The sequence below is a fragment of the Peromyscus maniculatus genome, chromosome 14 (assembly GCF_049852395.1).
Source record: "Peromyscus maniculatus bairdii isolate BWxNUB_F1_BW_parent chromosome 14, HU_Pman_BW_mat_3.1, whole genome shotgun sequence".
NCBI lineage: Eukaryota > Metazoa > Chordata > Mammalia > Rodentia > Cricetidae > Peromyscus > Peromyscus maniculatus.
The window spans coordinates 83,299,429-83,322,575 of NC_134865.1; the positions used below are offsets into that span (position 1 = coordinate 83,299,429).

The 23,147-nt window shown below is 42.1% G+C and overlaps 1 protein-coding gene and 1 pseudogene across 10 annotated transcripts in view; both read left to right on the forward strand.

Annotated features, from left to right (window-relative positions):
- Traf3 (TNF receptor associated factor 3) overlaps positions 1-23,147 on the forward strand; it is a 121,129-nt gene that overhangs the window by 36,786 nt on the left and 61,196 nt on the right. For 6 of the 10 annotated variants that reach the window (XM_076551423.1, XM_076551424.1, XM_076551417.1 and 3 more), the window contains one exon: positions 7,664-7,799. The exons of 2 other annotated variants lie outside the window; for them this stretch is intronic. The gene's annotated coding sequence lies outside the window, so the exon portion shown is untranslated. Of the gene's footprint in view, positions 1-5,736; positions 6,059-7,663; positions 7,800-14,419; positions 14,581-23,147 lie in introns of those variants that run through there. 2 more of the 10 variants (XM_076551420.1, XM_016006438.3) reach the window with 2 other exon arrangements.
- Positions 12,161-14,411, forward strand: LOC143268500 (guanine nucleotide-binding protein G(I)/G(S)/G(O) subunit gamma-5 pseudogene; annotated as a pseudogene).

Sequence of the window (23,147 nt, forward strand, 5' to 3'; positions counted from 1 at the left end):
AAACTGGTACTGTTTCCTGGCCAGTAAAGTGCATGTCCTCATGTTGTCCATTTGCATCTCCAGTGTAGCATGTCTCAGCCAGAGCTTGTCCTGTTGACATTGAATGCTTTAGGGACCACAGTCCTTTATCTGCAATTCTTAGGAATAGGTATCCTGAAAATTTGGAATTTTCAGATTTGTGAAGAAAATTAGTAAGTGTAGCACATATTGTAGAATATCCTACAGATGTGGTCATCAAACAGATACACAAAATTTAAATAGTTTACATTGCAGCATTTTCTTTTATTGCACATTCTGACTTTTAAGTAATGATGCCAAGATAGAGGCAAACTTGGGGTCCTGCCTTACAACCAGCAAATCTTTAAAAAGGAAGCAGGAAAAGAGTCTCCATCCTAGGTTTAACAGTTATCATTTTCTGGGAACTAACTTCCAAAGTAAAAGTTACAGGATTAGCTGCACATACCTGCAGGTGCTCAGCCTCTGATTTTTTAATGCATGTCATGTAGATAGAGATAAGATGTCTATCTCTGTATTGTGATGGAATTACAATTAGAAAAAACAGGAAAGTTCCAGGTTTTTGATAGCTTGAATATCTGCTTTCACTGTTATTTAAAAAACAATGAACCGGACGTTGGTGGCACACGCCTTTAATGCCAGCACTCCAGAGGCAGAGCCAGGTGGATCTCTGTGAGTTCGAGGCCAGCCTGGTATACAAAGCTAGTTCCAGGAAAGGCGTAAAGCTACACAGAGAAACTCGGTCTCAAAAAAAAAAAAAAAAAACCCAACCAACCAACCAAACAAACAAAATGAAGATAGCATGTGGGAAATACTGAGTGAGTCCAGTATCACAAGAGTCTCTACAAAAAAATGCTTTTGCAGTGAAGCATCATGGGAGGAAGGCTCTATTGACACTTCAGGTAGGAACACAGTTTTGCAACAATCATGTCACCATTTTAGGGTTCACTAGCCAAGCATTGTGGTACCCATTTGTAACCCTGTACTCATGTGGCTAAGGCTGTCCTGGGCTATGTAGTGAGACCACATCTCAGAAACAGAAAACTGAACCTGAAGCCATCTCAAGGTTTTGCTTTGCCTAGCTACAGGGATAGCAAGCAACATAGTGTCTCTAAACCAAGTTTATTTCAATTAATTAATTAATTTTTCTCGAGACAGGGTTTCTCTGTGTAGCCCTAGCTGTCCTTGAACTTGCTCTGTAGATTATACTGACTTCAAACTAAGAGATCTGCCTGCCTCTGCCTCCTGAGTTCTGGGATTAAAGGTATATGCCACCACTACCCAGCTAAATTTAAATTATCTATGTTGCCAACAGGCTGATTTTAAAACCCTGAATTTACTAATGTGAATAATTCTAAATATAACCACGAAAAGAATTTGGTCTGTGGGACTAAAAGTGTGCATATCTGTAGTAGTTTCTTTTCTTGATTTTGGTTCAGTTACTAGAGAGGCACCTCTATACCTGTAATTCCTGGTGACTTAATGAGAATACCCTGACACTAGCTGACTCATTGTGAGTAGATGTGATTCTCTCCCCCAGAAAGTAAAGACACACTATTGTGGTAATGATTTCAGCCAATTGCAGAATTACACTTAGTTTACCAACTGGCTGGGTTTTGTTTGTTTGTTTGTTTACCCCACCCCCTCCATACAGAATTTCATGGTGTATGTAGCCTTGGCTGTCCTGGAACTCACTCTGTAGACAAGGCTGGCTTCGAAATCAAAGAGATCTGCCTGCCTCCACCTCTCCAGTGCTGAGATTAAAGGCTTGCACCACTGTATCTGGCTAAACTGGCTGGATTTTTTGTTTATTTTTAAGATTTAGTTATTTATTTTGTGTGTATGAGTATATTGGCTACATGTATGTAGGCATGTGCTCCAGATCTCCTGGACTGATATTACGGATGGTTGGAGCCTTTGTGTGGGTACTGGGAATCAAACCTGGATCCTATGCAAGAGTAACCAGTGCTTTTAACCACTGAGCTGTCTCTGCAGCCCTCTAAGCCTCTTGTAGCCTAGGCTTGTCTCATTCTCCTGATCTTCCTGCCTCCAACTCCTGAGTGCTAGGATTACAGGTATTAATCAGTGAATGTTTTTCTGTGTTTTCTATTCAGGCTACACAGAGAAACCCTGTCTTGAAAAACCAGTAGACAAACAAAACAACAATAGAAGGCTTTATTTTTATTCTTTATGTGTATATATGTTTTGCTTGCATGTATGTGGTACTACATTGAGTATCAGATGGTTGTAAGCCACTGTGAGGATCCTGGGAACTGAACCTAGAGAAAGAAAAGCAAAATGGCTTAACCACCCAGCTATCCTTTTATCTTAACCACTCAGCCATCTCTCCAGCCCCCTTTAGCATTTTTAAAGCGTCTAAGTGAAACCTCTGGGGATGGTTTTATAATTCATATCAAATCCACATAAATGTGCACTAATAATAGTTAATTTGCTTAAGTTGGATTCTTAATTTCAATATGACTATTTAGTAAAGGGACGGGTCTTGCTGTGGTCATTCCAAGGTCTTACAGTTGTATTTTGTAACCATTGTGCCCAACATTTTGAGACTGCTTGTCCTTTCAAGGGTCTTGCATACACATCATCAGCTGAGTCACATCATCTCCATGACGGTTTGATAGTATGCGTCTCATTCCTTTTCTGGTCAAGGAACCTGGGATTTAGCACAGGAGCAGTTGCTTGAGAAGAGTCACACCAGAGTAGTAAGAGCCCTTCCTAGTCTGCCTGCAGTGTACACCAGAGGAGCAGGTGCTGCCCTCTGCTCATGCCCGATCTGAACTAAAGGTGCAAGCACATGGCTTGAGTGTTGGCACACTCAGAAAGCCATTCCTCAATTGTAGTATTCTGTGAAATAGAGGTAGCAGGAAGCCACCACCACAGACCTGTGGAACCCAGTCATGTCCACACTGAACTTCCCTATTCTAGGCTTCCCAGTGGTCAGTCTTAAAGGTGGAATGAAGGACTACAAGATGAGTACCTCTTGTTTATAGCACCAGCACTGGGGGCAGGTTGTGTCCACTGCTGGCCTCTTTGCATCCCCATGTATTGTACACTGATTAGCTGTTGGCTCCACCTCTGTAGGTGTCCCTAGGAGGCTCAAGAGTCTTGATAGAAGGGCCTGTCCCTGCAGTACTCTGCTGGGAAACCCCGTTCAGGTTGGAGCACAGGGCTTGGCTTCATTGGGCTGCATTGGACTGGCCAGCTAAGTGGAGAAATTGAGCTGCTCTGCTACAGCTGCCTGTAGCTGGTGGGATTGAGACGACCACAGAGCACAAGCCTTGATCCCTAACTTGAAAGGTAGAGCTCTACTGGGACTTCAGTGGGGAGCGCCCACAGTGGCACCTAAATTTGCCCAGCAGCATGTGATGAAAGCTCCTCTGAGGGTTTAACTACTCCAGTGAGTCTCTAAAGCACAGTGATGACAAAAAGACATTTCCTCCTGCTGTCTCTCCACTCATTTTCTCCGTGCTGTGCGAGTTTCCAGGTCAGTCAGGAATTTACTAGTGAGTAGAATCAACAGTCATGCATCCCAAAAGGATGGAGGATGGATGTACAGAATGTGCCAGTGATTGAAGAGTGAGAGCATCATAGCATGCTCACATCAGGACAGCTACCACAGGCTGTGACTGTGGTCCTGGGACCACAGCCTTATAGTAGTCCACTGCTGACCAGATGTCATTATGTGATGCGACTGTATTGATTTATTCATGTCTTGCTTGGAAAAAGAGACAGAGCAGGAAGAATAGAAAATGTTCTTGCTGGGCGGTGGTGGCACAGGCCTTTAAATCCCAGCACTCAGGAGTCAGAGGCAGGGGGATCTCTGTGAGTTTGAGACTAGCCTGGTCTACAGAATGAGTTCTACAACAGCCAGGGCTATACAGAGAAACCCTTTCTTGAAAAACAAACAAACAAACAAACAAATAAATAAATAGTTCTTGAAAGTTCTCTATAAGGCTAACATCCTCTTTCCAAGTTAGTATCAGTGAACCTTGTGGGTGCCCATAAAAGCAGGAAGTGGCTAGTTAGCAAATGACCTATGGAGGCCAGGGTCTGGGTTTCAATCCTGGATTATAACGTAGGGTCCTTGTGCCTCAGTTTCCCTATCTGTCAGGTGGAGATGATACTAGAAGCTACCTCACAGGGAGCAATTGAGTTCTCTGAGTGAGACTGATGGTGTGTCTTGTGAATGGCAGCTACAACATCATGCAATACCCATGGAAATATATGTCACGAGCATAGTGTGGTAACCCTTAGGGGTGACAGGAGAAAGGGGCCTTGATGCTGGCCATGGGAAAGGAGTTTCTGAAAATTTCCAGGAGGTGATCCCAGAGCCTGTGGTTAAAGTATAGTTAGGTAGATAGGAGAGGTGAAGAGGAGGGAGAGTTTTCATGATGTCTGCAGGGATGTGTGGGAGTGGCCAGCAGAGCTTCAGTTTGTTTATTCACTCACCTAGTCCTGATCTACTGTCTGTTCAAGTCAGATTGGGCCACAGATTCACAGTAGAACAAAGTACATCTGAGCAGAAGCCACTATAGACAGGAATCCCTTCTGGTCAGTCACCAGAATCCCTGGAAGCCAGCTGTTAACCTGCTCAGGGCAATAGAGTAGGACTGCATGGCACAGAGCTGTCTGCTAGGTTCACATTCTGGCCTTGCCACTTGGTCCTCATTAGCTTTGGGCAAGTGTATGCCTCAGATACAAGATACTCTGATAGTTTGTCAGCTGTGGGTGCACAGAGCTACTCAAGGGTGCTGCTGTGAGTCTAGAGGGTCAGGCCCTAACATTAGAGTGGTGCTCATAAACTCTTACTGACCACCTGTTTTCCCACATAGGGATGTGCACAACTGTCTTGAGTATACATCCTCTCATCCTTCCTCTTTCCAGGCCAGCCCATTCTTTCATCCATCATAGGTTCTTTCCTTATAGGACCTTGTCCTGATCCCTGTCTGGATTCCCAAAATAGCTCCTGTTCTCCCTTCAGTGTGCTGGCCCTGACCAGAGCATTTGTCCTCACATTTGGAATGACTTGTTCCCCAGTTGCACTCTCATTGAATGGCCTGTAACCACCATAATGGTAAACTGTCATTCATATCCCTTTTCCATATAATACATAGTGTTCACCAAATGAATCAATGAATGAACAAATTAATTAATGCAATGTAAAAGTCATTTAAGAAACTGCTACTATTGTTAAAATCTTTTTCTAAATTTGATTGCATGGTCAATGGTTTAATATTTTAGGTCTTCTGACCACATAGGAGTTTTTACCATGCTGAGAAGGTGGCTGGGCGTCGAGGTGAAAGCTGCCTGTACAGGAGCTAGACATGGCTTACTTGTTTTTGTTTTTTATTTTTTAATGAAAGCTGTGGTTCATTCTCAGAGCTTCTCAGCAGGAGCCTGGAAGCTGACATTCCTGGTGGCAGATGTGCACAGTCCTCACAGGCATCTTGAGCATTAATGACTGTCACTATGTACATTTCATTCATTTCAGCATTGTTACCTGGCTCAACCAGTTGTCCCAGCCATACCCCAGTATAAACCACAAACCAGACAGCCCTTAGGAAACAGGTTGGAAACCCAGAAATACCTCTAGAAGTTTGTAACATTTCTTAAAATCCTTTTTAAAAAAAAAAAAATCTTTGTGGCTCCAAACGCAGCTCCCTCTGCCGAGAAGTCTGTCTCCAGCGCCTTTGCTTCTGAGGTTGGTAGCTTTCAGAAAGACTGCAATGCAGCGGTTAGCAAAGCCCTGCTAATATGGAAGCCACTCGCTCCCCTTCAGACTGCTGCCTGCTGCCTGTGAGCTGAAGGAGGAGATGGTGGGTCTACCATGCCTCAGGACCCTCGGTTCTGTGGTTAGATGCAGGCAGTTTTGTGAGTGCCTTTGCTAGCACAGGCTTGTCCTGCAGCAGCTCTTAGTTCCTGGTGCAGTAGGCTTTCCTCGGAATGTGAAACTGAAGATGCCTTTGCAGTCTGTGCCTGGTAATTTGGTTTTCATCTATGAGTTCAGATGGCGGGTTATACAAAGGTAAGGGACTTTAAAAAGCATGCATTTGTGTATTTTAAGTATTTATGAATATCCAAAATCAAAGTAAATCATGATTTGAATAGATCTCCACTGAATCTAAGAAATAAAACTTTGTATCTTGTTAATGACAGTTTTGACATTTGAAGAATTGTCTTATTTATTGTGAACTAATGTTCTCTAATGAATTACTCAGGGTGTTCTTTGAAAAGGGTTAGCCTTTCCTTTGGCTTTCTAATAAGCAAGCTTGAATCTCAGAAATGTAGATATGGATTATAACATTTGTTTCTTTTAAACAATGACTATTTCATTGATCTGGCATAAGATATATCATCAGCCATAAGATGATGGATGATAAAGTCCAGTTCCCTGAGTTCTTATTTTTCCTCAGATAAAAATCCTCAGATGAGCATATTCTCAAGTGTGGAGCTCTGTGCTTATGCATGGGGTGAGCTGGCCACTACCTTCAGCTGGTCCTCTTTGTTTATCTAAAAGGGAGGCTAAATCCAAACTCAGAATGGTTTTGCTATAAATTGGTGACCCCAAAATGCATTGAATGCTTCATGGTTGTTAATTTTATATGTCCAGCGCCAAGAAATATAATGTCAGGGTTACCATGGCAACTGCATGTGTTCTGAAAAGCTTGTGAATGGGCTCTGAACCTCCTGGCATTTTAACTGAGATTTTCCAGCTGAGAGCCTGCATACATGATCAGTGTAAATAAATTCAGCTTTCTACGGAATGCACATCCTTTCTCTGTGCTTAACAGAGTTGGCTACCCTGCTCAGCTCTTTCTCTGGTGACATCTACCTTGCCTCTTGGTTCCTGGTCACAGACTATGGTTGAAAGCTTGTTTTCAGCCTCAGGCTGAGGAGCCATCTCATCACAATCGGCCAGTGGGCCATGTAGAATGGGACTGACAATGCCTGGTGATCCCTGCTTCCTGAACTGTACTTGTACTTCATGTCCTGATGTGGTGTAGTGTCTTGGTGGAGCTTTCTGTCCATGTGAAGAACTTCTTTCCGGAAGTTTCCAGGCTCCAAGCCTGACTTCCTCTTAGCTTGGATGTTGTAGTGGTTGGTTTGGGGAAGGGGGCCCCCGGTGATCAAGCTTGTGAGAGTTATAAAAGTGGGGGGGCTGTCCATGGCTTCATTATCAAAGAATTGCTGGCAACATTTAGAGCTAGTTCATTCCCCAAGCTGAGCATAATGATATACACCTTTAATCCCAGCACTCAGAAGGCAGAGGCAGATGGATATCTGTGAGTTCAAGGCCAACCTGGTCTACAAAGTGAGTTCCAAGCCAGCCATAGCTACATAGATCTCTCAAACAGCAAAAATTAAAACAAAACAAAGCAAAACAAAACAGTCTTCAATGTGCGTTTAAACCTCATTGCAATCTTTTTGGAGATAGGGTCTTGCTTTAAAGCACCAGTTTGCTTGAGTTTATTACCCATACCTGTCTGGCCTATAATTCAGAATTGTATGGTGTAACTTTTAATTGGAAGGGAGCTTATTCTTGGAGTTACCCATTTAGTGGGTGTATTGCTGTGGCTTACCTATGGGTCTCATTTAGAATCTTTGTCTAATTCTATCCCTTTATTTTCAGATGAAGAAACTGAGGCCCAAAGAAGTTATCCACTTGGTTGAGGTCCCAGAATAGATCAGAACCAGGTCCACTGTCAGAAACCTCCTCCTGGCTCCTGGCTGTCTGATCCCCTGAGGTTCATTTCCTGACAGACAAGGTTTGCTCTCAGTTAATACTTTTTTGTTTTCCTTTTGTCAGAAAGGGTGTCTTTCATAATTTCAGGTCTCTAACTTAGAGCTTTCAATTGAAAAAAAAAAACATTAAATTTCCATGTTTCTTTTTTTTCTTGCATCATTTATGAATGTCTGCTTAGTGTACAGATACTGATACATTCATGGGGAGGACATGGCCTCTGCCCTGTGTGCCACTTTCTGTGATGAGAGCTGTGAGCAGTCATGGACTTTGCAGCTAGATTCAGAATTGCAGAGCTGGGGAGATGGCTCAGTTGTACAGTGCTTACCATGCAAGCATGAGGGCCAGGGTTTGGATCCCCAGCATCCTACGTGCCAGGGCTTGGGGGAGCAGGGGGGGGGGGTAGAAACAGGAGAGTCCCCAGAGCCTGCTGGTTAGTAAGGCTACCAAGTCAGCAAGTTCCAGGTTTAGGAAGAGACCTTAGCCAGGCCGTGGTGGCCTATGCCTTTAATCCCAGCACCTCGGGAGGCAGAGGCAGATGGATCTCTGAGTTCAAGGCCAGCCTGGTCTAGAGTGAGTTCCAGGACAGCCAGGGCCACACAGAGGGACCTTGCCTCAACAAACCAAAAAACAAAAACAAAAACAAAAAACAAAACTGAGGTGGAGAATGATAGAATAAGACACTCAGTGTCAACCTCTTGCCACCAAGACTCATACACTTACAATTCTGGCTCAACACCTGTATTCAGTCACGGTTATGACACCACACCTACGAAGGCAGAATGACATAATGACAGTAGGTTCAATCAGTCAATTATTTATTTATTTTGGTTTTCTGAGACAGGGTTTCTCTGTGTAACAGCCCTGGCTGTGCTAGAACTCTCTCTGTAGACCAGGCTGGTGTTAAACTCATAGAGATGTCTATCTCTGCTTCTCCAGCGCTGGGGTTGAAGGTGTGCACTACCACACCTGTTTTCTTCTCCCACAAAAAAGATTTTTTTTTAAATTTTTAGTTTCTTCGTGTGAGTGTTATGTGTATATATGTGTGCATGACTGGTGCTCACAGAGACCAGAAGTGTCGGCTCCCCTAGAACTGGAGTTAAGAATGGTTGTAAGCTGCCTTGTGGATGCTGGGAACCAAATCCGAATCCCTTAGAAGAAGAGCAAGTGCTCTTAATCACTGAGCCTTCTCTCCAGCTCTTTCTTCTTTTCTTCTTTCTCTGCTGCATTGCCTTTATTCAGTGAGCCATCTCATTGGCCCAAAATGTGTTTTTGATAACATAATTCATATAGGATAAACTGTCTTGTGATACAGTGGTATCCAGTGTTGATATGTTCACAGTTGTTCAGAATTCTATTTGATTTTAGAACACTTTTAATCATCCTGAAGTTATAGACAATTTATTCAACAGACAAATAAGAATGAAAGACCAGCATCATGGCACATTACGCTGAACTGTGGTCCTGTGTACCTTGCAGGAACACATTTAGATTGAAGAGTGAAGTGGTAACCTGTGACTACAGTGGCCTTGCTGCTGCACTTAAGAAGCACTTCTTTTTTTTTGGTTTTTCAAGACAGGGTTTCTCTGTGTAGCTTTGGAGTCTGTCCTGGAACTCACTCTGTAGACCAGGCTGGCCTCGAACTCACAGAGATCCGCCTGGCTCTGCCTTCCGTGTGCTGGGATTAAAGGTGTGCGCCACCATCCAGCTCAGAAGCACTTCTTATGTGAATAAGACTTTATATTGAGGCTCTGGTGAGAGGTGAGCTGTAAACTAGAATTTTGGGGAGGGAAAGTCAATTATGGTAGGTCAGAGGTCAGACTACAGACAGAAGGACATTTGTGGCAGATCTTCTGGTCAGATGAAAATAGACTACAGGGTTTGAGTTTAAGTGTATGATGTACCTGCACAATTTTCCTGTGCCATGTGTGCATTTGCCTGTCTTGTCTGCCCTGTGCCCCTTTATTCCCACACATGCCTGTTTTAAAGATCACATCAGTGGGAGAAGTAAAGACATGATCCCAAAAGGAAAGATCTGGTCCTAGCCAGAACCAGTGGGGTCAGCACCATTTGTCTGCAGAAGACCATTTAATAAATATTTGTGAGTCATTGCTGTGTATCTGCCTCTGTGAAACTGGTTCTAGTATTAAAGGCATATTTTACACTAAGAATAAATTCAGTAGAAAAATCTTAAGATTATTCTTTTGTTTAGAGGAAGAAAATATAGTCATTTAAGGATATTTTCTTGACTTACAAAAAAAAAAAAAAAAGAGAGAGAGAGAGATGTGAGCCAAGTATAGTGGTGTACCCCTTTGATCCCAGTATTCAGGAGGCAGAATCAAATAGATCTCCATTTGAGGTGAGCTTGGTCTATATAGTGAGTTCCAGGACTACATAGTGACATCTTGTCTCAGAGCCTGTATAATGCTACATGCCTTTAATCCTAGGACTAATGAGATAGAGGCAGACAGATCTCTGAGTTCAAGGTCAGCCTGGCCACTTCGTGAGTTCCAGGGCAGCCAGAGCTACATTGTGAGACCCTATCTTGAAAAAACAAACAAACAAAACCAAAGAGGAGAGGATGAAATTCAGTTCAGGGGAATTTAACTTTTCATGGTCAGATAAACCCTACATGTGTTAGAGAATGATATTTCACAAGCAGATGCATTATTTAAACCTTTTGAAAGTGTCTAGACCCTCTGGTTGGGGAACACATCCTTGTGTATACTATACCTCAGCTGATGGCCTGTGTTTAGCTAGAGGATGTCTATTTTCCATAGAGGAGAAAAGTAATAAGGATCATAGCTGACATTCCTGTAACAAAATATGGGTTTATAAGAGAAGAACAGAGGAAGTTGATTCAGGGCCAACAAGATGGCTCAACAGTTAAAGGCACTTGATACTAAACCTGACAACCTGAGTTTGATTCTTGGAACCTACATGTAGAAAGGGAGACTTGACTCCCACATGTTTTCCTCTGATGTACATGTATACACAGTGGCACATGGTGTATACACAAGAACATAAACCTCTTAAACGCTTCCACAAGAAACGTCAAAATTTTTAGTTTTTTACACTTTCATGTGATTTAGGAAGGCTTCATCAAGCTGAGCATGGTATCTTATGCCTATTATTTCAGTACTGGGAGGCAGGAGGATCTCCATGAGTTCAAAGTTAGCCTAGACTGTGAGATTATAGAACAAATTCCAGGCTAGTCTGGCTACAGAGTGAGATTCTGTCTCAAAACAAAAATGAAGAAAATTTCTAGGGTGGATCACATTTGGAATCCCAGCATTTGAGAGGCTAAGGCAGGATTATTACAGTTCAGGAGCAGCCTGTACTACATAGTAAGCTCTAAGCTGACCTGGGCTTCAGAATGAGACCACATCTCAAAGGAAAAAAATGAAGACTCAGAGGTTCCAGGAAAGCTGCCTTGGGCTGTATTGTCTAGACTGGCCTCAGGTGTATGATTTTCTTGCCTCTGATTCTGTCTGTGACACTTTCTTTTGTTTGTAATGTCTAGGTTTAATGAATGGTGGACAGTTGTGTAGACATGACCAGAGATCTTGATCTGAATGAGACCTGAGGAAACCTGGATATTCAGATCCTGCTTGGCCTCCATATGCAGCCTCATCTTTTCCTGCCCCAGCAGGGTGCTCTGGAGTGTCTTAGGACCTGCTATCAGTTGAAGTAGGCCTGAGATTTTGAGTAGGGATGAAGTTACATAGTTGATGTGGCCTAACTTGGGAAGAGGAAATATGGTTTCTGTGAATCACTGTAGAGTAGAAAAGACAGGGGACAAGAGGTCAGAGAAGACTTGCTTTTGAGGCTTGTTTATGTAGCCCTTGCTATATCTTTCAATTCAGAGGACTCAGCAGACCAGAGAACCAGACTTTGGACTGTCCTTCTCTAGTCTGTGTGGTGGTTTGAAAAATAAAAATGGCCTCAAAAGGGGGTGGCACTATTAGGAGGTATGACTTTGTTGGAGGAAATATGCCACTGTGGGGTAGGCTTTGAGGTCTCTTATGCTCAAGCCATCATGCATGCTCCCCATCCTGATGATAATGGACTGAACCTCTTAAACTGTAAGTGAGCCATCCCAATTAAATGTTTTCTTTATAAGAGTCATGGTGTTGCTTCATAGCAATAAAAGCCTTACTAAGACAGGCTGTAACATTTCTGTGTAACATCTATCATAGAATTAAAACCATGTCCCAGCCGGGCGTGGTGGCGCACGCCTTTAATCCCAGCACTTGGGAGGCAGAGGCAGGCGGATCTCTGTGAGTTCGAGGCCAGCCTGGGCTACCAAGTGAGCTCCAGGAAAGGCGCAAAGCTACACAGAGAAACCCTGTCTCGAAAAAACCAAAAAAAAAAACAAAAAAAAAAACAAACAAAAAAAAAAAAACCATGTCCCTACACTTAGCAGGCTGAGTTCAAATATTTTGAAAGAAAGTGTTAAACGTGAGATCCAGTTTGCCACACCATGAAAAGTTGCCTCTGACGCTTCCAACTGTGGAAGACACTCAAGCCAAGGTGATAGTCTTGGTGACACCTCTTGCCCAGCCTGTCTGGCGCTAGGCTATGTGCTGCCCATCTGGGGATGCCCTTTCTCTCAGACCTAGTTATGGGTCCTGCTGCCCAGAATACCAGTGATGTGCTTGCCTTAGGGCCTTGACTCAGAACCTGTGGTTCCTCAACTTGCTTCCCCCTTTCTGAAGAAAGTGCTGCTACTATTGTCATCATGGTCAGTGTGACCACTAGAGCTGCCACCTCTAAACTTGTAAAACCAATTGTTTCCTGCTTTCAAATTTGCTCATGTAAAGTTCTGTTGGTAGTATTAACTTAGAACAGGTTTTTAATGTATTATTTGTTTAAGAATGCCTTAAATCCCAGGGGGCAGGAGGATCTTTGTGAGTTTGAGGCTAACCTGGTCTACATAGAGTTCCAGGACAGCCAGTCTCAAAAAACAGACAGACACCTGCTACCTCCTGCCGCTCACTAGGACAAACGAGTTACACATTGTCCTGAGTACCATGTCGGGTTCCTCCAGCATCACCACCATGGAGAAGGTGGTTCAGCAGCTCTGGCTAGAGGCCAGGTTCAACCATGTGAAATTTTCCCAGGCAGCTAGCTGCACACTCAAAACAGTTCTGTCTACAGAATGTTCAAAATGATCTTCTGTTGACTGGTGTCGTCTTCTACAAGTCCCTGCAGCCCCCAGAAAGTCTGCTCCCTTTTGTAGTCACATTTTTCAGAGGTTTCTCAAAGCACTTTTCACAAACCAGTGACTGTTCAAGAGAACTAAATTTGAAGTCTATACAGAAAGTCTCCCTATAACACATGAGCCATAATATGCAATCTTAGCAATCTTTAACATCTACCTCTGAATTTTCATGGGTTTCTGTTTCACAAGGTTTAACTACTTTATATACACTGGCTGCAGCATACAATAAAACAGCATACAAAAAAAGAGTAAAAAAAATTGAAACAAAATCAAGAAAACCAACTATATTTCACCTTTAAAAAAGTTTGGTTTTTTTTTTGTTTTTGTTTTTATTTGTTTGTTTGTTTTTCGAGACAGGGTGTCTTTGTGTAACCCTGGCTGTCCTGGAACTAGCTCTGTAGACCAGCAAGGCCTCGAACTCACAGAGATCCACCTGCCTTTGCCTCCTGAGTTTTGGGATTAAAGGTGTGCACCACCACCGCCCATCAATAAGAATAATTTTAAAGTGCCATTTAATACCTGGCAGTCATTTAACACAAAGTTTTCTTTTGCGTTTGGAAAAGATGAGAGATGCCCCCCCTTTTTTTCTTTTATGGAAAGAGGTGTGAGGAAAAATGGGGAGGTGTATGCAGATGCATTTACCCAGGCATGCCCATGTGGAGGCCAGAGGAGGATGTCATGTGTCTTCTTCCATCACCCTCAGCTTTATTCTCTGGAGACAGGGTCTCTCACTGAACCTAAAACTCTGTATTTTGTCCAGGCTGGCTGGCCAGCAAGCTCTGGAATTTACCAATGGTAGGGGTGGGTTACAGGCATGTGTGGCCATGCCCAGTTTTATATGTGGACACTGGGGATTCAAACTCAGATTCTCATGCGGGCACAGCAAGCACTCGTATCCTTTGAGCCATCTCCCCAGCCCCAAGAAGTATCCTTTTAAGTATCCTCTTCAAGCTCAAGAGGACAGCCTCCCCAGTTTACCTAATCACTTAGGAAGCCCTGTGTACTTGTACACACACATCCATACTGATATAAAACACATGCTTTAGGAAGGGAGATGTTTAGTACTGAGCTGCTTTTTACTCTATTTACCTATGTCTATTATTTCTAAATCTGAGGATTAGAGAAAATGATTAATTTCTGTCTATCCTTTAGCTTATGCATAAATGTCCTCTTGGGGAGATCTTTTCTAAAGCCCTGTGCATAGGAGCCATTGCTCTATATATTGTGTATCTCTTGTCTTAGGGTTTCTCTTGCTGTGAAGAGACGCCATGACCACCGCTAATCTTATAAAGGAAAACATTTAATTAGTGTGGCTTACAGGTTCAGAAGTTTAGACCATTATCATCCTGGCAGGACATGGCATCTTGCAGGCAGACATGGTGCTGGAGAAGGAGCTGAGATGTCTACATCTTGATCTGCAGGCAACTGGAAGTGGGCTGAGTGTCACACTGAGCAAAGCTTGAGCAAAGGAGACCTCAAAGCCCACCCCCACAGTGACCCACTTCTTCCAACAAGGCCACCTACTCCACCAAAGCCACACCTGCAAATAGTGCCACCCCCTATGGACCAAACATTCAAACACGTGAGTCTGTGAGGGCCATACCTAATTCAATTTCCACATCTCCCTTTAGTAGTTTTCCTGTCTTACACCTGGGGGTCGGGTTGACCACCTTCTTAGCCTGACAGTTGGTGAATGCAGGGCCTCTGTCCTTATCTTCTTCTCCTTCATAGTGCCCCCAGCATCGACATCAGATAAATTAGGGTGGTCTAAAGTCTGTGTTAACCCTTTCCTTTGTAAGATTTCCTCAGAAGTTTTTTTTTTTTCATAATCAACTTGACTAGTTTTTCAAACTGTTGATTACTTCCATTTTCTTCCTCCTCCTAGAATAAATGACCATTTTTGTCCCAAGCAGGCCATTCCTTGTTACTCTTCCCTTGTGTTTGCATTTAAAGAGAGAGATGGAGAGAATGAGGTAATTTTTTGAAAAACTAGTAAAACCTGCCCAGAGCTTTTGGCATTCTTATTTATAGGCAGTCCTCTTAAGTTTGTTTTCCTCTAAGTGCTAGACCAGAGGAAAAAGTGTTGGCATTGAAAAATAGTGGGTGCTAGGTTCCTGCTGGTGTCTGGCTGGCTTGCCAGCTTGCATGGCAAGGTGGGATTGGCTGTGCCACAGCACCTTTTGTGCCAGCTGTCTTCCAGGTATACCCTCTGCACTGGGTCTTTCCTGGACTTGGTTAGTAACTGTCTAGCCTATCTTCAGAGTTTTTCCCCCATAATTTTTTCAACAAAATTCATTAATGTAACTATTTCATTTGTATAAGGAATGTTGACAGAATATTTGAAGACTTCTTTTACACTATGCATTAGAAAAGAAATCAATGATGTAGAAAATATGTGGGAATTGGGTGAAAGTTCCTTGTTTATTCAGCAGAATTAGGAGTTGGGAATATTTGGGAAATGAGATGGCTGATTTCAGATGTATAGTTTTTCTGTAAAACCAAGTCAGGAAGTTTGTCAGTCCACTTACTTATGATTGAACTGACATGCACTAAGGTCTTCACTCGCCAGTCAGTTGACTTGGTGTCAGTGCTGCAGATGGCTGTTTGCTGTTCCTCATACTCCATTATAAATTATTACCTGTGGTGGCTTGAATGAGAACGGTCCCCACAGGCTCATAGTATTTACATGCTTAGTCACCAGGGAGTGGCACTATTTGAAAGGATTATAAGGATTAGGAGGTGTGTTCTTACTGGAGGAGTATGTCACTGGCTCTGAGGTTTCAGAAGCCCACATCTAGGCCCAGTCTCTTTCTCTGCCTGTGGATCAGGATGTAGCTCTTTCTCAACTTGGTCAGCATTGGTCTTAATTCTACTGAATGGAAGGAAGACTTATTCCTGGAGACTTCCGTTTGCGCTATGATGGAATAACAGGGACTAGATCTCTGCCAGATTAGGGGAGGCAAATAGTATAGAATTTAAGAGGGCACCAAAAATGTTGGTAATTGAGATTAATGACATTTTAATGTAATACTTTTAAAAGTCAAATGAAATCTGTGGTGAAAAATAAAAAGTTTAGGTAAAGATGATATTGATATTGATTGTTTTTCCTCACACAGCACTGTGACTGATGCTGTATATAATATTTGTGTGTGTTGTTCCTTAGTGTCCTCCCCAATAATTTTGATGTTCTCTATCATTATGCTTTTTCTGCATTCTCCTAAAATTTGTGCCTGAGGCAAGTCTTCTACTTCACCCTAATCCAGAACAGACCATCTTAATAAATTCGAAGTCAGGCAGAATATGTAAAACAACAATTTTCAGAGGTTTATACAGGGTAGATTAGGACTGTGTCCCCTGAGACAGGGAACCAGGTGCGCAAGCGCACAGTGCCCAGCTCGTTCCCTGGAGCAGGCACTGCGTGCTTTCCTTACAGAGGGCACAAGCACCCGTGCTGGGCTTGTTGGAACTCTTGTTTCTGTCATGGCCACTCTGCTATCACTTGTGTTTCCTTTGTGAAAGCAAGAATGTAATCAAACAAGTATAGATTTGTTCTAACAAAACTTCATTATAAAAGCAGCAGCAGGTTGGATTTGGCCTTCAGGTAGCTTTTTACCTGATTCAGAGGCAGAGTCTCCACACTTCAGGTAACGGGGAGAAAATCCAGAGTCCAGCAGCCTCATCAGTGTGACAAAGCTGAGCAAATCTGAGGAAGAGACTTGCTTAGAACTGCAGGGATCTGCACAGCGACCCAAAATCTTGCTTGGATTGTCACATACACAGTGGATATACCTCAAAGCCAGAAAAAGCCATCAGAAAGAGGACTGTCACAGAAGGCTGGGAATATGTCCTCCTGCTGTGGTGATGTCAGTTAGATCCTTTAAGGATTGCCTTTTTACTGTTAGTGGTATGCAGAGCAACTTTTTACCTAGGATGATGGGTAGCTAGCTCAGAAGGATATAACCCGTAGGAGGCTGGAGCCCTAAAGTAAGTTGCTTCAGATTTTCTCTAGCCAAGTCTAGGTCATTTATCTGTATTCCAAGAACAAAACCCAGGAACTTGAAAACGTATGGTAAGGGCCCCATGAGGCTGGGGCACAATGGGTGAGAGAATGCTTAGTGTAGACAGGGCTCTGAGTTTGTTTCCAACCACTACATTAAAACTCAACAAGAGCCCGGCAGTGGTGGCCCACACCTTTAATCCCAGCACTCAGGAAGCAGAGGCAGACGGATCTGTGAGTTCGAGGCCAGCCTGGGCTTCAGAGTGAGTTTCAGGAAAGGCACCAAAACTACACAGAGAAACCCTGTCTCAGGGAAAAAAATCTAAACTTAAAAAAAAAAAAAAGAAAAAAGAAAGAAAAGTAACAGCTGATTGCCAGCAGAATTACACTTCAGGAAATACCAAGGGGCGTTCAGATAGAAGGGAAAGACAATGTGGAAGCTTTTGGAGAAAAAAAAAAGGTAGGAACTTGAAATGGTCCATACAGGGCTCATTTTACTTACTTTAAATGGCTTTTGAAAAGTTGACTATTTAACATGAAAAATAAATAATGTATTTTGGAAGTTGTAATACTTGTAGAGGTGAAATAAATAGTAACAGCAAAAAAATGAAAGGAAGAAAATGCAAGTATGGAGTTCATAAGGTTTTGTTTGTTTTTGTTTTTTGTGAGTCTCTATGTATCTTAGACTGGCAGGGAGTCTGTGATCTTCCAGCCTCAGCTTCCTGAATGGTGGGGTTAGAGGCATGTGCCACTGTGCCTGGCTATGGAACTATATAAGGTTCTGCACTGTGCAAAATTGAGGATGTATTAGATTAATTAGATCAGGGAAATATTTCTTCAGGGGAAAAAAAACAAAGGCCAACATCAGAAATACACAGTGATGGAGCCGGGCGTGGTGGCGCACGCCTTTAATCCCAGCACTCGGGAGGCAGAGGCAGGCGGATCTTTGTGAGTTCGAGGCCAGCCTGGGCTACCAAGTGAGCTCCAGGAAAGGCGCAAAGCTACACAGAGAAACCCTGTCTCGAAAAACCAAAAAAAAAAAAAAAAATACACAGTGAGACAATACCACAGATTACAGGCTGAAGCATGATAATAGAAATGTCTTTATGCCAGCAGTTTGACAAATGAACACAATTGTTGAGTCTTACTCAAGGAAATATATACAATCTATTTATTTATTTATTAAAGAGCTATGTTGAGTGCTAGTAAGAGCAGAGCAGGTGAAGGCCAAGGACCTCAAGCCTGAGGACTGGAGTTCAGTCTCTGGGACTAACTCTGCAAGCTGTCCTCTGACTTCACACATACACAAAATAAATAAATGTAATTTTAAAAAACTTTAAAATTTTTGAAAAAGAAAAAAATTTTGAAAAAGAACTTAGTTTTATTTAAAATGCCTGAAAGAAGACTACGTATACAATGTTTTACTGGCAAATTATACTAAATGTTTAAGAGAAAGAATATTGGGGGGCTGGAGAGATGGCTCAGCAGTTAAGAGCACTGACTGTTCTTTCAAAGGTCCTGAGTTCAATCCCAGCAACCACATGGTGGCTCACAACCATCTGTAATGAGATCTGGCACCCTCTTCTGGCCTGCAGGTATATATGCAGACAGAATACTGTATACATAATAAATAAATAAATCTTTAAAAATAAAAAACAAGAATATTGGGGCTAGTCATGTGATGGTGAAACACCCTTTAATCCCAGCACTTGGGAGGCAGAGGCAGGAAGATCTCTGAGTTCAAGGCCAGCCTGGTCTACAAAGTGAGTTCCAGGACAGCAAGGACTAAACAGGAAAACACTGTCTTGAAACCTACCCCCACACCACCACCAAAAAAAAAACCAATGTTGGGGCTGGAGAGATGGTTCAGTGGTTAAGAGAAGTTGTTGCTCTTGCAGAGGACCTGGGTTCAGTTCCTAGCATTCTCACGGTGACTCATGAGACTCATGACCATCGGTACCTCCAGTTCTAGGGGATCTAATGCCCTCTTCACACCCCTACAGGCACCAAGTATGCACTTAGTGCCTGTATATGAGTGCAAGCAAAGCATGCATAAGCATAAAGTAAATCTAAAAATAAGAGAAAAAAAAGCTTTTTTCAAAAAATAGAAAATATTTTCTAATCAATTTTCCAAAGCTGGCACTATCCTAATTGCAAGACCAGACAAGACATAATGACAAATTTCCATGACAGATCTGTAAATCAAAGAAAAATCCCCCATACATATGGCAAATCAAATCTATATAGCAACAGATAAAGAGGTTGCTCCATAATAGCCAAAAGTAGTTTATCTTGGGAATGAAAGGTAGGTCTAACATTGGAAAATCCATTGTGGCCAACTGGAGTAATAAGCAAAGAGAAATGCCACAGTGATGCAGAAATGGGAAATAGAAAGCACAGAAGGCAGAAGACATAAAATGATGCCCCAGATGAAAGTGAAGACAGAAGGGAAAGGAAAGGAGGGGGGTAGGTGGCTGGTACAGGAGTATCTTGGAAAGGTAATGGTTGAAGATGTTCAGAGCATATAAAAGATGCCAGACTGCAGACAGGAGGATCAGGAGTTCAGGGTTATTCTCAGCTGCATAGTTGAGGTGGAGGTCAGTGTGGGCTATACAAGACACTGCTCAGCCATGCAGAAGTCCAGTATCTAACAGAGATAAATGACTGTCGCATAAAGCATAATGGTTTGCAGGTTGTGAACACATATGCATGTGTACACATGGAACAGTTGAAATGTGAATGGAGTTAATGGCTTACGGTTTTTGTCATCCAAAGGAGTGGTAAGACTTTGCAAGTGTTGGGCCTTGATAAGTCACCCTTTATGCTATAATTTCTAAATAATAAAGAAAAAAAGAGACTATTTAGCTTGATAACTAAGAAGCAGGGGCAGGAATGGTAACTAATCCAAAAGAAGGCAATGGAAACAATCTTGTAAAAGAGCAGATTGAGGGCTGGAGAGATGGCTCAGAGGTTAAGAGTACTGACTGCTCTTCTAGAGGTCCTGAGTTCAATTCCCAGCAACCACATGGTGGCTCACAACCACCTGTAACGAGATCTGGTGCCCTCTTCTGACCTGTAATCATACATGCTGTATACAAAATAAATAAATGAATCTTAAAAAAAAAAAAAAAAAAAAAAGAGCAGATTGAAACCCAAATATGAATAATCACTTCTAGTGTAAATAGATCAAGTGTTCCAGTTAAAGATAAAAATATTAGGGCTGGTGAGATGGTTTAGCCGTTAAGAACAGTGGCTGCTCTTCCAAAGGTACCAAGTTTAATTCCCAGCAACCACATGGTGGCTCTCAACCATTTATAATGGGATCTGATGCCCTCTTCTGATGTGCAGGTGTATATGCAGATAAAGCACTCATACATAAAATACAAATCTTTAAAAATGTTAAAAAATATAAAAATATTAAATTGGAATTCTAAGAAATTTAAGACAGTGCTGCTCACTAGGGACCCTTCCAGGGCATAAGGATTAAGAAATGTTGAAATCAAAATGAAGAACACAGATACCAACCAGATGCACAATTGTATAAAATCAGATAAAATGCACACTGTGACAGACATAGTACTGTGGGCGAGGGTGTCACACATATCAGCAGTTTATTAATGTATTCATTTTCTGCCATGTAGAGGTCTGTCCTAGTGGGCAGATTGCTTTCCACATGGTAATTTGGGGATTCAAGGTTTGTGTTTTTTTTTTAATTTAAAATTTATCATTTGTGTGTGTGTGTGTGTGTGTGTGTGTGTGTGTGAGAGAGAGAGAGAGAGGGGGGGGGGAGGGAGGGAGAGAAGGAGAGAGGGAGGGAGAGGTGGACAAGTACGCCACAGAAAGCATGTGGTAGTCAGAGGACAGCTTTGGATTTGTTTCCTTCCACCCTGATGTAGGCTCCAGGGATCACAACTCAGGTCATCAGATTTGTATGGCAAGTGCCTTTATTTACTATGAGCCTTTTCATCAGCCCACTTCGAGTTTTTTTTCTACCTCTCCATATTATCATCTTTTAGAACCTTGGCATGCTCTGCAGGATTGTCTCACTTGGGGAAGAGAGCAGAGAGAATCTACATGTGGTTAGGCCAGGCCTGAAAGCAGTATACATTTTGCTTATGCTTACATTTTCTTTTATTTTTTTCCTTTAAACAGGAAAGTATTTTCTCTATAGAAAATAGTAAAAATGATAACATTTCCCAATAAGCCCTTTTAAGCTAAATGACAGCTGAATTATAATTATAAATATTGACTAGACTTTGGGCTACAGAAGAAACCTATCTTCATCTGTTCAGAGAGCTATGTTTTATTTAAGTTGTGTAAGTGAGATTCTTATTCATCTTCCCCTTCACTTTTTGATTTATGGCAGACATTTTTTTTCTATAGGCTAATCCATAATCTAAAAAGATTTTGGCCTCCTCTCCTGAAAGTATGGCCAGCATTTTCTTTCATCAGCTTGATACAGTACAAATTCTTACCTTAATAGTGAATTGTTTCCCTAAAGCTTGCCCAGTGGTTGGGCAAAACCAAAACTTATTATAAGCCACAGTCGTCCTAGGGTCCCCCCTGCTATATAGCCTCCCTGGAGTTGTGGGTTGCAGTCTGATTGTTCTTTGTTTTACATCTAGTATCCACTTATGAGTGAGTACATACCATGCTTGTCATGCTGAGTCTGAGTTACCTCACTCAGGATGATACTTTCTAGTTCCATCCATTTTCCTGCAAATTTCATGATGTCATTGTTTTTCTCTGCTGAGTAGTACTCCATTGTGTATATGTACCACATTTTCTTAATCCATGTTTCAGTTGATGGGCATCTAGGTGGTTTCCAGGTTCTAGCTATTACAAATAATGCTGCTATGAACATAGTTGATCATGTATCTTTGTGGTATGATGGAGCATTCCTTGGTTATATGCCCAAGAGTGGTATGGCTGATTCTTGTGGAAGATTGATTCCCAGTTTTCTGAGAAACTGCCATACTGATTTCTACAGTGGTTGTACAAGTTTGCACTCCCACCAACAGTAGAGGAGTGTTCCCCTTACGCCACATCCTCTTCAACATAGACTGTCATTAGTGTTTTTGATCATAGCCATGTATCTCAGAGTCATTTTGATTTACTTCTCTCTGATGACTAATGATGTTGAGCATTTCCTTAAATGTCTTTCAGCCATTTGAGATTCTTCTTTTGAGAATTCTCTGTTTAGCTATGTAGCCCCCCCCCCTTTTTTTTTTTTTTTTTTTTTTTTGGTTTTTTCGAGACAGGGTTTCTCTGTGTAGCTTTGCACCTTTCCTGGAATTCACTTGGTAGCCCAGGCTGGCATTGAACACACAGAGATCCGCCTGCCTCTGCCTCCCGAGTGCTGGGATTAAAGGCATGCGCTACCACTGCCCGGCTACCAGCTTGCTTCTTAAGTCCATTTAGTTGGAATGTCTTTTCCCAGCCCTTTACTCGGAGGTAGTGTCTGTCTTTGAAGTTTAGGTGTGTTTCTTGTATGCAGCAGAAGGATCGATCCTGTCTTCTTATCCATTCTGTTAGCCTGTGTCTTTTTATAGGTAAGTGGAGACCATTAATATTGATGGATATTAATGACCAGTGATTGTTAATTCCTGTTATTTTTTTGGTGGTAGTGTTGTGTTTCCCTTCTTTGGTATTTGTTGGTGTGGGATTATCTATTGCCTGAGTTTTCATGGGTGTGTTTAATTTCCTTAGGTTGGATTTTTCCTTCTAGTGCTTTCCGTGGAGCTGGATTTGTGGATAGGTATTGTTTAAATCTGGTTTTATCGTGGAATATTTTGTTTACTCCGTCTATGGTGATTGAGAGTTTTGCTGGGTATAATAGTCTGGGTTGGCATCCGTGGTCTCTTAGTGTCTGCATAAGATTTGTCCCTGATCTTCTAGCTTTCATAGTCTCTATTGAAAAGTCTGCTGTTTTTCTGATGGGTCTGCCTTTACATGTTACTTGGCCTTTTTCCTTTGTGGCTCTTAATATTTTTACTTTGTTATGTATGTTTAGTGTTTTAATTATTATGGGGCAAGGGGACTTTTTTTTTTTTAATCCAGCCTATTTGGTGTTCTGTAAGCTTCTTGTATCTTCATAGGTATTTTTTTCTTTAGGTTGGGAAAGTTTTCTTCTGTGATTTTATTGAGTATAT